This window comes from Suncus etruscus, chromosome 3 (genome assembly GCF_024139225.1).
Source record: "Suncus etruscus isolate mSunEtr1 chromosome 3, mSunEtr1.pri.cur, whole genome shotgun sequence".
In the NCBI taxonomy this organism is placed as follows: domain Eukaryota; kingdom Metazoa; phylum Chordata; class Mammalia; order Eulipotyphla; family Soricidae; genus Suncus; species Suncus etruscus.
The window spans coordinates 65,403,884-65,414,730 of record NC_064850.1 but is presented as its reverse complement, the minus strand read 5'-3'; positions in this window follow the sequence as shown (position 1 = coordinate 65,414,730).

Genomic DNA, 10,847 nt, shown 5'->3' with positions numbered 1-10,847 from the left:
GTGCCAAGACGCAACAGTGCAGCAGCTCTTGGTTGGCTCATACAGGAGCAGTTCGCTAGCCTCCAACTATTTGTTGAAAGCAGCAGATGCAAAAGGAGAGGGAGATAGGACATAGGTCACAAGAGTCAAGGAGATAGGAGACTGTGCAGAGAAGGGCCAGGGGCAGACAAGGACAGCCTTGCTTGCCACCAGCCACTAGGCCCCCTTCCCTCTTCTGCCATGTGGACGAGAAAGCTCAGGCCCAAAAGATATCAGCCAGGTTCCCAGGTTAGCAGCATGCCTGTGAGATGACCTCATCTGACCCCCTGTCCTGTTCAGGGTCTCCTGAGAGCTCTACAGATACCTGAGGTTGGTGTGTGACACCCCTTTCCCCTACCCTCATCCCCGCAAAATCTCCCCAGCACAACCCCAGCAGAACCCCTGCCACCTGGGCTTTTCTATGCAAATGCTTGCAATCCCAGGTGGAGAATCAAGAAGTGGAAATGCCTGATAATGGAGTTGGGACAGGCCTGCTTCTGAGATTGCAGGGTGCAGAAGCTGCACTGTGAAGTGGGGTGCTTGCAATCAATAATGTTAACTGAAGGTGTAACACTTCCATGGGGCCCCCAAGCATCTCATCCTGCCATGCTCCACATTCTCAGGTCCACTAAGGCCATCAGTTTTGCTGCCAAAGCTAGAATGGATGGTTAACATTGCTGGTGGGGTCAGGACTCTGCACTGTGCTAATAGCCTTACAGTAACAAAGCGCAATCAGGACCCAGAGAGAGCACAGCGGTGTTTGCCTTGCAAGCAGCCGATCCAGGACCAAAGGTGGTTGGTTCGAATCCCGGTGTCCATATGGTCCCCCGTGCCTGCCAGGAGCTATTTCTGAGCAGACAGCCAGGAGTAACCCCTGAGTATCGCTGGGTGTGGCCCCAAAACTAAAACAAACAAACAAAGCGCAATCAGTCACCAGCATAAAATTCATATCCCACATCCTGGAGTCCTCACATACACCCACGGATCTGAACCATATGCTCCGACTAACTCTGCCGGGAGAACAGGGACACCACCTAAGTTTTCTGCAACACTCAGTGTAGTTCCTAGAATCAAACAGGGAGAATCTGGACAGAGAGTGATCATGTGTTCAATGTGATCATGTGATCCATGTTCCCAGAGTCCCTCCCATGCCACCACAACCCACTCCACCTGAAATCAGAACTGACTTGATTTCAATTTTGGTTGTTAAATTTTGAGTCTCGGGCCTGGAGAGATAGCACAGCGGCGTTTGCCTTGCAAGCAGCCGATCCAGGACCAAAGGTGGTTGGTTCGAATCCCAGTGTCCCATATGGTCCCCCGTGCCTGCCAGGAGCTATTTCTGAGCAGATAGCCAGGAGTAACCCCTGAGCACCGCCGGGTGTGGCCCAAAAACCAAAAAAAAAATTTTTTTTTGAGTCTCATAATTTCATTGTCGTTGACTCTGGCTTGTATATTTAGTTCTGTCTTTTCCTAACCCCACTTGGAACCCTTAGCCCCTGACCCCATCATTTCATATTCTTCTTTCTCCTCCTCCCTTCAATTTCTTCATTCTCAATATTCTTCGGGGCCTGTAGTGTTCACAATAACCACATTTAAACTATCAAATTTTTTTCAAGAATTTGTACTTAATGTTATATGTAATTGATAAAATCCTGCATGTATCCTATGGTTTACATCATTTAACATATATTCCAGTTCCAACACTGCTGCAGCAAAATATATTATTACATCATTCCTTACAGATATGTAGTATTCAGACCACTGTATATTATTTTGAATAATGAATGATCCTCAGGATGGTCTCAAAACCTATAAAATCAGGATTGTCCATCACCCTCCTTCCTGTCATAGGCTAAATAACAGAGAGCAAGGCTTCTTGAATGAGTGTGACCCTGCAGCTCTGGGGCCTTGTTACAGATGTGTTCAGGAGGTCAAGTGGAGCCTGAGAATCTGCATCCCTTGGGTTCACTTCCAAAGGAGGTTGGGGTGGGGCCTGAGGATATGAATTTCTAGCAAAGTCCTGGCAGTGAGGGCAGGTGCCAAAGCCAGAGCATCTTGAAGGTCCCCTGTGAGGTGGGCACCAGTCTCTTTCCCTAGAGCTTGAACCAAGCAGTAAAGCAAGAGCTGGGCAAGCTGGGAAGACTTTGTTCACAGAACAAATATGTGCATGATGGAGCAGAAAATATGAGCAACAATGGGATGGACACAATAGGTCAGCATGGTCTAGGGACTTTTCAGGTAGCAGAATTAATAATAGCCTGAGCACAGCGATAGGGTATACTGGACCTTGGAACTAGCGTGAAGGGCCACACCATTTTCTCCAGTCCCCCATCCCACTCACAGACCCACCCCTACCCCCAGGATGGGAGAGCTCCAGTAGGACTCTGGAAACTTGACCTCCACTTCCACTTTTCTCCCAAGAAACACAACCTGGACAGGCATTGCCAGAAACACCTCAGATTCTGTCCATGTTTGACTTTGATATGGTTCTTAGACATTCTGCATTCAGAATTTTTTTCCTTATTGTTGACATTTTGTGTGGCCCCCACGTTTAGTTATGCAACCCTACATGGAGCTGTTCCTCCATTGAAGAAGTAAGGCTCTCTCAGCTGCTCATGTGGAAGTTGCTGGAAGGTTTCAGAACAATGGGCTCAGTTTAAACCCTGTGAATTGGGATGAAAGAAGTAGCACAGTGATAAGGCATTTGCCTTGCACATGGCCACCGGGTTCAATTCCGGGCATTCCATATGGTCCCCTGAGCCTGCCAGGAATGATTTCTGAGTGTAGAGCCAGGAGTAACCCCTGAGCACTGCCAGGTGTGGCCCAAAAACAATAAATAAATAAATAAATAAATAAATAAATAAATAAATAAATAAATAAACAAACAAACAAACCCCTTGACTTGCAAATTTGCTCAAAGGAAGGAGGGACTATGGATGGGATGGCATCAGACAGCTCTGACTGGACCTCTGTCCCGTTTGAGGGACTGTGCTCAGCTGTAGCAGAAGCCAAAAAGCTGCAAGTGCTGAGGGCCTGAAGTTGGTAGGGGCTGAAAAATTATCACATATGTGAATACACTAAACCCTCAATAGTCCTATCAGAACTGCCACATGACCCATAGTTTACAGGTGGGCAACCTAAGGCTAAGGATTAAAACCAGGGTCAAGCAGAAGCCAAACAGATTTTCTCCCACAGCACACCACTTTTCCTCCTCACTGACACTGGAAAGGACAGTTTGGGTATCATACTGAAGCGAGAGGTCCCATTTCTGGGACTGAAGAAATAGTGCAGTGGGAGAAGATGCTTTCCCTGAATGCTGCCAACCTGGGTTGATCCCCTACACTGCAAAGTCCCCTGAGTACCATTTGGAATGATCCCCAAACACAGAAGTAAGCTCCAACACTGCAAATGTGGACCCAATCCCCACCACCACCAAAGATTCCGTTTCTACCAGTTCTATTCTTCTCCATTAACTCAAGGATGATAGAAGAAAAGCACTTCAAGGAAAGACATGACTTGAAGTTGATCAACACTAGGAAGAGAGAGCAGCTTCAGGCCAAGAAGGGGAGTCAGAGCTGATCACAGGCTTTACATGCAGAAGACCCATGGCTGATTTCCAGGCCCCGAAGCAACTTCAGAAGCGATCCCTTAGCACTGAACCACTAGTAGCTCAGAGCTCCACCAAAAGAGGGCTGAAGAAACAGTACAGCCTTGCATGCAACCGATCAAGTTTCAATCCCAGTACCACATATGTTCTCCCAAGCAGCCAAGAGTGATCCCTGAGAGAAGAGCCAGGAGGAAACCTGGGTGTGGTCCCCAAATAATACAAAGCAAGTGCAGCTTCTCGAAGTAGTGTATTCACAGGGTATTCTCTCCCCAAGATTCGAAAGCTGTGCCTGGTGGGAAGGTGATGTGATTGGGACTGGACTAAGAGAGGCTATGAGGCTTGTCTCCACCTGTTAAAACACTCAGACACCTAAGTATTAGTCATAATGAACTGCCTTTAATGTGCCCTTGCCCAGTGATGCCCATGTGCACAATGGGGAGAAAGTGGCAGCAATGCCCAGACCACAAGCGATCCAGGTTTGAGCCAAAGAAAAGAATATGGGAGCTATGCAGATGAGCATCTGCTCATTTCTCTTTGGAGGAGTTTGGGCCACACCTGACAGTGCTCAGGAGTTACTCCTGATAGGCTTTGGGGAACATACATTATACTGAGGATCAAGCATACTGTATGCAAGGTGAATGCCCTAGCTACTCTAGCCTTAACACTTCCTTCTCCTGACCTGTTATTTTATGAGGTTCTTGAGGGGGAGACTATCCCTCTAAGGGCCCCTCTAAGGAGCAGAAACATAATCATCTAAAGTATGAAAAAGGTTCAGTGTTCTAGCCAAATCACTATGGGCCAGATCTAGGCTGTCCAAGAACCCCAGAAGTAAGAGGAGACTGGGAGTCTGAGGAGAAGGCATGGAGGGAAGACATGTTAAGAGCAAATCTACATGCCACTCCTTTGGCCAGTGGGCTCTGGGTGTGGGCATCTGAGCCAGTAGCAGAGCTACTGCCAAGGTTAAAGAAAAAAAATTATCATGGCCTAGATCTGGGTGTAGATGGACCAGGCCTTCCTAGCATGCCTTGCTGCATGACAGTTGCACCAGAGCTCCTGGGTATCTCTCCCTAGTTTCCCAATATCCTGCATTCACAAGACAACTTAAATGACACACAGATGCATACAACATATATACTCACATACACTCATATAGTATAGTCACATACAAGTTGACAAGCTGAACACATACAAAAACACACACACAAAATCACATACATTGAGACACATACCCAATCAAAAATACATGCTCAGGGCCGGCCAGAGCAATGATAAGAATGGTAGGGCGTCTGCCTTGCACTCGCTAACCTAGGACAGACCATGGTTCAATTCCCCGGCATCCCATATGGTCCCCCAAGCCAGGGGTGATTTCTTTTTTTTTTTGTTTTTTTTGTTTTTGTTTTTGTTTTTGGGTCACACCCAGCGGTGCTCAGGGGTTACTCCTGGCTGTTTGCTCAAAAATAGCTCCTAGCAGGCACGAGGGACTATATGGGACACCGGGATTCGAATCAACCACCTTTGGTCCTGAATCGGCCTTCCGGGCCCTCCAGGGGCGATTTCTGAGTACATAGCCAGGAGTAACCCTTGAACATCACCAGGTGTGGCCCAAAAACAAACAAACAAAAAAAAAATACATGCTCATAGACTCATACATACATACATTTTCACACTCACAGACACATAATCACATAAATACATGTCCACACACACAGTGAACATGCACACATATACACTCACACAGAATACTCATTCATCCTGACACTCCACATCCACTTAACACACTCACACACACACACCATTCTTATACTCATAGACATACACAAGGACACACACTACATAGAAATGCACACACCAGGGCTGGAGCAATTGCACAGCTTTAGGGTGTTAGCCTTGCACACGGCCAATCCAATAGGGACCCAAGTTCAATCTTTGGCATCCCATCCATATAGTCCCCTGAGTCAGCCAGAAGCAATTTCTGAGTGGAGAGCCAGGAGTAACCCCTGAGCGCTGCTGGGTGTGGCTCAAAATAACAAAAGAAAGAAAAAGAAAAAAAATGTGTATACTTGGGCTGGAGAGACAGCCTAGTTAAAACACTTATCTTGCATGTGCCTAACCTGGATTAGATTCCCGGTATTCTATATGGTCTGCTGAGCACTGCCAGGAGTAAGTCCTGAGTGTAGAGCCAGGAGTAAGCCCTATTCACAAAGACAAACAGACACACACTCAAACACATCACAGCATTCATGCACACAGTCATGAACACAGTGAGAAACAACACATCACTCTTCCCTACCTTCCTTTCTCTGGCTTTCCCAGCCCCAGGAGAGACAGAAGGCTGTGTGGGGAGCATCTGGGACTCGGCTTCCTGCAGGTCCCCCTTGTCCTTCTCTGCTTCTTTGGAGGCTCAGTCCCCCAGCTCACTCCCCTCCCCACAACACAACTCACTGGTTTCTCAGGCAACCCAGCTGGGCGGCTGCCAGTTACCATAGCAACTCAGCGTGGCCACCAGGCTGTCTTGCTGGAGGTCAGAGTACCAGCCAGGCGACAGATCCACTGGGTTGTCGCCTGGCAGGACTGGTCACTGTGAGGCCTGCATGCCAGAGGGAATTAAGTTTGTGCTGTCAAAAACACTCATGGAGCTTGGGACAGCAGCCATAAGCCAATCTCCCTGTTTCCTTCTCTGGCCTGGTCTCTCCAGCCTTTTCAAGAGGGCTGATCACCTCAACTCAGGAAGCAACAATGGGCTGCCATCAAACGCAGCCTTCCTGAGCATAGCTGGGAACAAGCATGCCTGTGTGTGCATACGTGAATATCCAATGTGTTGACTAGACATACACGACAATCACACCAAAGAATTAGTGTTCCAGTACTTATATGTGCCAGCATGTAGCTTTTCTTATCTATGTCTCTCTTGCTCCATAAACACACTTTTTTTTTTCCTACTGAGCAGAGACAGCTCAGAAACTCAGGAAAGTTAGAGGCATCATCAATGTGCAGAGCTGAGAGGGTGGAAGTTGTGTGGATGAACTTTTGCTATTCTTTCATCTCCAGGCTCCAGATTCATCCCCAATTCCAATCACCCAGTTTCACTTCCAGAGAACTATGGGGTTGAGGGAGAATATTTGGATCACACTCAGATGCTACTCTGCAATCAGTGTTTGGTGAGAGTCTGTCACTCCTGGTAGTGCCAGGGATTGAGCCAGGGACAGCTGCATGCAAGACAGGTAGCTGTGTACTATTTCTCTGGCCCCAAGAGAAATTTTTAACATTTGTTAAACAATTGGGCCAGAGAGATAGTACAGAGGTAAGGGCACATGCCTTGAACACAGCCAACTCAAGTTTGATCCCCAGCACCACATATGGTCCCCCAATCCCCACAAGGGAACAGCTCCTGAGCTCAGAACCAGAAGTAATTCCTAGATATCCCTGGGTGTACTCCCCACTGCAAAAAAAAAAAAAAAAATCCAAGAGGCTACAGATAAGGTCCAGAGGTAAAACACTTGCCCTACTTATGAGGCCTGAAATTCAATCCCCAACACTATAAAAGAAAAAGTTTGATCCCTAAATTTAATCCATACCTTTGAAAACATTTTCTTTGGTGCCAGATATTTTTGTTCCCATTTACTTTTTATTTTGTTTTGTTTTGTTTGGGAGTCACACCTGGCAGTGCTCAGGGGTTACTCCTGGTCTGCACTCAGAAATTACTTCTGACAAGCTCTGGGGACCATATGGGATGCCAAGGATCAAACCTGGGTTGGCTGTATGCAAGGTAAATGCCTTACCCGCTGTGCTATTGCTCCAGCCCCATTTTACTTTATTTCTTTCTCATGTGATGACTCAGGGAGATGAAATCTGAAAATGCTAAGTAGCTTCCCTATGTGACTGAGATTAGCCAACGATCCTTCCAAGGAATCACTGAGTTCTGGAACTGCACCCTCTCTTGGCCACCAGACTCTGAACTTTAGTCTTCAGCACTTAGGACAAACATCTGCTCCCATCACTTTTTCTTTTTTGGTTTTTGGGTCACACCTAGCGGTGCTCAGGCTCAGGGGTTACTCCTGGTTTTGCACTCAGAAATCACTCCCAGCAGGCATTGGGGACCATATGAGATGCCGGGATTCGAACCACCATCCATCCTGGGTCAGCTGCATGCAAGGCAAATGTCCTATCCCTGTGCTATCTCTCCAGGCCCTCCCATCCACTTCTGTCCTAAACTCTGAACTTATTTTTTTTTTTTTTTGGTTTTTGGGCCACACCTGGCGTTGCTCAGGGGTTACTCCTGGCTATCTGCTCAGAAATAGCTCCTGGCAGACGTGGGGGACCATATGGGACACCGGATTCGAACCAACCACCTTAGGTTCTAAATTGGCTGCTTGCAAGGCAAACACTGCTGTGCTATCTCTCCGGCACCCTCTGAATTTATTTAGTGTTGAGAGATTCTGGGAGACCACACCCAACAGAGCTAAGGGCTTACTCCTGGCTCTATACTCACTCCTGGCAGGGCTGAAAGGGCCCTTATGGGGAACCTGGAACAGTTTGGCTGTGCGCAAACGGGCTCTACTACTATCACTCCAGCCCCAGAATCTAAATTTAAAGCTTAATGTTTATGACCTAGGGTGTGTCTTGTACATATGATACATATGTACAGCATATGTTTGCCTCTAGAGCATCAATGTTTGCCTCTAGAAAGTGCCTGAGAATTTCAAGCTCTGTTCCTGCGAATCTTGTTCCATAGACTCTCTGCCTATCTCCCCGCCCCATTCATTCATTTGTTCAAAGCACAGACATCACACACCTGCTTCACAGCTGGCTCTGTGCAAGACTCACAAGGACAAAGGCAGTCAGATCTCTTCTTACCTGGAAGAACACAGTGTGTGTAGTGTAGTAATAGGCAAGGCTGAAGACAGGAAAATGTGTCTAGGGAAAAGGAAAGAAAAGGAAAGAAAGGCCCGGAGAGATAGCACAGAGGCGTTTGCCTTGCAAGCAGCCGATCCAGGACCTAAGGTGGTTGGTTCGAATCCCGGTGTCCCATATGGTCCCCCGTGCCTGCCAGGAGCTATTTCTGAGCAGACAGCCAGGAGTAACCCTTGAGCAATGCCGGGCGTGGCCCAAAAACAAAAAACAAAAAACAAAAAAAAAGGAAAGAAAAGGGAAGGAAGGAAGGAAGGAAGGAAGGAAGGAAGGAAGGAAGGAAGGAAGGAAGGAAGGAAGGAAGGAAGGAAGGAAGGAAGGAAGGAAGGAAGGAAGGAAGGAAGGAAGGAAGGAAGGAGGGAGGGAGGGAGGGAGGGAGGGAGGGAGAGAGGGAGGGAGGGAGGGAAAGAAAGAAAGGAAGGGAGGAAGGGAGGGAAAGAAAGGAAGGAAGGGAAAGAAAGGAAGGAAGGAAGAAAAGGAAGGAAGGAAGAAAGAAGGAAGGAAGGAAGGAAGGAAGGAAGGAAGAAAGAAAGAAAGAAAGAAAGAAAGAAAGAAAGAAAGAAAGAAAGAAAGAAAGAAAGAAAGAAAGAAAGAAAGAAAGAAAGAAAGAAAGAAAGAAAGAAAGAAAGAAAGAAAGAAAGAAAGAAAGAAAGAAAGAAAGAAAGAAAGAGAAGAAAACATGACTGCTGCAGTCATCGAGTCTCTTTTTGACTTCTCTGGCCAAATTCTCCTGTTCAAAGCATCTGATGTTCAACTGACATTTCTTGAGCACCTGCTATAATAAGCAAAGCACTTCCCTCAAATCACCCACAGATAGGGGAAAGTGGGCAGGAGGAGAGAACGATGGAGTCAAGGACTGTGGTCAGGGACATCAAATCACTCAGGGTTTCCCTCTGTGCAGCCACAGTTCATTGCTGCATCATGGCATGAGTCCTAGCTGCTCCCCCACAAGCTTATCACAAGCTCATCTGAGTTCCAGAGAGGCAGGCAAGGTGCCAAGTGTTGCTCCCATGGGCTGGAGAGAGTGTAGTGGGAGGGGTACTTGCTGCATCCAAGTTCAATCCCTGGCTCCACAGGGTCCCCCTGAGCTCCACCAGAATCTGATTTCTGAGCACAGAGCCAGGAGTAAGCCCTGAGCACCACCGGATACAGCTCAAAAAATCAAGAAAAAAAAGTATTGCTCCCATTTTCTAGATTAAAACTGAGGCCCAAAAGGAAAAGCATTAGAATAGGAGGAGAAAACAGGAATTCTAGAGCCCATCTGAGATGCAACCAAGACTCAGCACACCCACTGCATCAGCCCACCTGGCCATGGCAACTTTCCCTTCTCTGCACAGATCCCCTCAACTCCCTGGCAGAACAGAATACTTCCGAGGGCAGAAGCGGGTGCAGAAGCGGGAGTGTCTGCACCCTCTGGGCAGTTCACTAAGGTTCCCGGGAACTAAGCAAAATGTTCTCACCACCAGAGGCCAGGTTGAATTTAAATGGCTAATTGGAAGCATTAGGCTAATTAAAGGCAAATTGGCACTTGCAATGACTGACTCAGGTTCCTGGGTAATGAGTCAGACTGGTGGACATGGTGATGTCAGGCTGAGGAGGAATTTCATCTCCATTGGCCCGACTGGCAGGGCATCAGTCCTGGTGGAACTGGGCAACAGACTCCAAACATAATTCTTGGAGGAGCTTTCAGCCCGGACTCCTAAATTCACAAGATCCAGACCAACCCCCAAGAGACAGTAAGAGGGTCTGGAGTCACTCAGAACTCTGTCTGTCCTCAAAGTGCCCAACTAGCCTCCTGCCAGCATGCCTATAACCTCAGCCTTCTGACGAAGTATGCAAATACCTACCCTGGCATAAGATTATTTAGTCTACAGAGCCAGGCACACATTTCCCACCCAGAAGCCAGCTAGATTAGTAGTGACTGATACTAGTCCCTCTCTTGAAACCAGGATAGCAACATCTCAGAGAGATTCCTGGAATCAGGATTTGAATCTTTGTCTTCAGATTCCAGATGGGCCCTTTATTCTAACCCGCCCCCTTATTAGCACATTAGCAGTTAGTTTATCAGATCCTGCTACTTTGGGAAGGTGCAAAGAGGGCTCCTGGGAAAGGGGAGCACTGGCTGGATTTACTAAGGGAGGGAGCAAGGAAGAATGGGTGGTGCGGAGGGGGCTGGGGAAGGAGGGAACATGCTCTCAGCCAGAAAACGCTAGAGGAGAGCTTCTTTTGTCCAGGCTCCTGCTAGGAGCCCAGGAGTGTGACATTTCCAAAGATACACTAGGGAGTTGAATATAATAGTGTCCCCCCCACCCCG